The sequence below is a fragment of the Papaver somniferum genome, chromosome 11, assembly GCF_003573695.1.
Source record: "Papaver somniferum cultivar HN1 chromosome 11, ASM357369v1, whole genome shotgun sequence".
Classification (NCBI taxonomy): Eukaryota; Viridiplantae; Streptophyta; class Magnoliopsida; order Ranunculales; family Papaveraceae; genus Papaver; species Papaver somniferum.
The window spans coordinates 126,941,706-126,945,753 of record NC_039368.1 but is presented as its reverse complement, the minus strand read 5'-3'; positions in this window follow the sequence as shown (position 1 = coordinate 126,945,753).

Below are 4,048 nucleotides of genomic sequence, written 5' to 3'. Positions count from 1 at the left end.
TCCATGGAATTTGAATATTTCTTGCACATTGAAGATATTAGAGATGTTCCAAGTCGATGGAAGATCAATAACACGAGCATTATCACTGATTTTCTTCAAAATCTTGAATGGTCTATATTTCTTCATCTTGGTCTTGTTATAAGTACCAGTAGGAAATCTTTCTTTTCTGAGATGAATCATAACCAATTCTCCTTCACCAAAAGTTTTAAGTCTTCTGTGATGATTGGCATCGTCCTTGTACTTGTTGTTAGAATCTGCAAGCTTTGACTGTACCTCTTGATGTATGAGTGAAGCTTTCTCAACAAAGTTATCTGCCTTAGCATTTGATTTACGCAGCTTGGGAAGTACCACCAAATCTAAAATATAATTAGGAACCTTAGAATAAACAATCTGAAAAGGTGTCTTACTTGTAGATCGATTAACTGAAGTGTTATAAGCAAATTCCATACGTGAAAGGATATTATCCCATTGCTTCTATTTTCCTCCAATAACCTTGGCTCTAATCAGATTTCCTAAAGATCGATTGACCACTTCAGTTTGTCCATCTGTTTGAGGGTGAGCAGTTGTACTAAATTGAACTTTAGTACCCAAACGCATCCATAAAGACTTCCAAAATTAGTTCAAAAATTGAGTGTCTCGATCAGAATTAATTGTTTTTGGAATTCCATGCAAACGTACTACTTCTTTGAAAAATAAATAAGCAACATTAGATGCATCAGTTGTTTTCTTGCATGCTATGAAGTGAGCCGTGTTTGAGTAACGATCAACAACTACCATAATAGAATCATTCCCCCTCACAGTACGTGGTAAACCAAGCACGAAATCCATGCTAATATCAACCCAAGGAGCTTCAGGAATTGGTAGAGGAGTATACAAGCTAGTGTTTTGAATATTACCTTTAGACTGTTGACAAACCATGCATTTTTGTACGTAATTTTGAACATCTCTTTTAATAGAAGGCCAAAAATAACGTTCTTCAACCAAAGCTATTGTTTTATCACGTCCAAAATGTCCACCAAGGCCACTTCCATGTAATTTTTGGATGAGATGAAGACGTAGGGAACATTGTGGAATACATAAACGATTTCCTTTAAAGATAAACCCTTCTTGAATGAGAAAATCATCAACACTTCCTGTTGAAGAACCACACTTGTCCCAAAGTTGCTTAAATTCTTTTTCTTCACTATATAAATATTTTAAGAAATCAAAGGCTAAACTCTCATGTTTAAGAGTAACCAGAAGATGAGCTCTCCTACTCAAAGCATCAGCAACTTGATTAAGTTTCCCACTTTGATGTTTAATGGAAAAAGTATATTGGTTAATAGTAGATAACCATCTATCATGCATCCTATTGACCTTTGCTGAAGTTTTCAAAAACTTGAGAGCTTGATTATCAGTATTGACAACAAATTCACTATGAATAAGATAAGGATGCCAAATCTTAAGAGCTTGAACAAGAGAAATTAATTCCAACTCATAAGTAGACCACTTCTTCCTTGTATCTGAATTCTTTTCACTATAGTATGCAACTGGATGTCCTTCCTGAGATAACACAACACCAATGCCAACAACAGAAGCATCACAATGAATTTCAAAAGGTTTATCAAAATTTGGCATGGCAAGAACAGGTGCACTGCAAAATTTTTCCTTAAGAAGATTAAAGCTCTTATTTGCTTCTTCAGTCCACTCAAAAGTATCACACTTCAAACAATCTGTCAAACCAGCTGCAATGGTACTAAAGTTTCTCACAAATCTTCTATAGAAAGAAGCTAACCCATGAAAACTTCTTACTTCACGAATAGATGTTGGATTAGGCCAATCCACAATTGCCTTACCTTTAGAATCATCCACAGAAATACCAGTATCCGACACAACATATCCCAAGAAAGTGACCTTGTTTGTAAAGAAAGTGCACTTCTTTAGATTCACATACAAAACATTGTCCTGCAGTGCCTGAAAGACTTGAGATAAATGTGAAATATGCTCTTCTTCATTGTTGCTAAAAATCAGTATGTCATCAAAATATACAATGACAAACTTTCCAAGAAAAGGTTGCAGAACTTGATTCATGAGGCGCATAAAAGTACTAGGAGCATTAGATAATCCAAAAGGCATGACTAACCACTCATATAAACCTTCTTTTGTTTTGAAAGCTGCTTTCCATTTATCATCTTCTCGAATACGTATTTGATGATACCCACTACGTAAATCAAGCTTTGTAAACACTTTAGCACCCGAAAGCATATCTATCATGTCATCAATTCTTGGTATGGGAAACCTATATGGTATAGTAACTATGTTTAATGCTCTACAGTCTATACACATACGATGTCCACCATCCTTTTTGTCTACTAAAAAGACTGGACTAGCACAAGGACTTTTGCTAAGTCTTACCAGAACTTTTTGTAACAAATCATCAACTTGACCTTGTAAAATCTCATGTTCTTTAGGACTTAACCTATAATGAGGTTGATTAGGAATAGAAGTTCCAGGTATAAAATCTATCTGATGTTGTAGATCTCTTAATGGAGGCAAAACATTGGGTAATTCAGTAGGAAATAAGTCATTGAAAGAAGATAATAATGGTTGTACCTTGTCTGGAATTTCCACCATTGGTTTATCAGCTTCATGAGAACTCAAAGAATGATTTGGTTGTAAATAATGAACAATGGTAGCAACTAGTGAATTTGTCTTCTTATCTGATGGTTCCTTGACTGAATTAGAAGATTGTAAAGGCCATAGAACTTTAGTAAACCCTTCATGAACAAAGGTATAAGTATTCTCATAGCAATTATGAACAGCACGAACATCATACTGCCATGGTCTTCCCAATAATAAACTTGTTGCAGTCATGTTAATAACATCACACAAAACATAATCTGAATACCCAGGGAAAGAAAACTTCACCAAACATTGATGATTAATTTGCTGAGTGGAAGAGTTGTTTATCCATCCAACTGAATACGGTTTTGGATGAAGAGTAACAGGTAAACCAAGTTTCTCAACTAACTTTGCAGAAACATAGTTTTCTGTACTTCCACTGTCAATGATCATAGTGCAAAGCTTCTCTTCAATGAAACAATGAGATCTGAAAATATTATGTCTCTGAGTAGGACATGGTTCAGTGATTAAAACTGGTCGAATCATCCCAAGGAAATCTGCATCATAAGTCTCATGTTCTTGAAGATAAAATAATTCATCATCTCTTAATGCTTCTTCTTCTTGTGTTTCGTCTGAAGTTTCATTAATGTAAGCATAGAATTTGCGACAATCACTATAAGTATGGCCAGTTTGGTTGCACTTGTTACAGTTATCTCCTCGAAATTTTGAATAAGGGTTAAAGGGTTTAGATAATGGTGGAAAATCTTGTTGAAATTGATTACCTTAGTATTGCGAACAAAATTTCGTTATGGAGGAGGCTGAGGTGGCTTAGCAGATGAGATATGCATTGTAGGAGCAGGTTCTGAAGGAACATAAGTAGGTTGTTGTTGCTGATATGGTTGATTTTCACTTCTGTCATGTGGATCAATAAAGACAGTTGATCCATGTGAGGATGGATCAACAACGACTGCCGATCCCTTTTCAGCTTGGTAACCATAATAATAATTATATGGTCTGGCAGTTTTAGAAAAGTGTTGATAACGAGCTTGACGTGGACTTGCTTGTCTAGAGGTACTGAGTACACGCTTTTCAACTCTAATAGCTTGTTGGATGGCTTCAACCATTGTAAACACGGACTGCGTCAGTCCCCGTTGAATTAAATTATTCAAACCAGCTATAAAACGTGCAACTAATTGCTCTTCAGTTTCATTCAATTGGTTACGAGCAACTAAAGCATAGAACTCAGCAACGTATTCTTCAACTAATATGGCCCCTTGTCGACAGTTCTGAAGCTTAATAAAAAGTTGTTGCATATAATCTCTAGGTAAGAATTTATCTCTTAATAATTGTCTCATTATTTGCCATGTACTTATAGGAGGTTTATGAGCATTGCGTCGATCTTCACCGAGTTTTTCCCACCAAGCTGCAGCTCCACCTTTTAATTTAT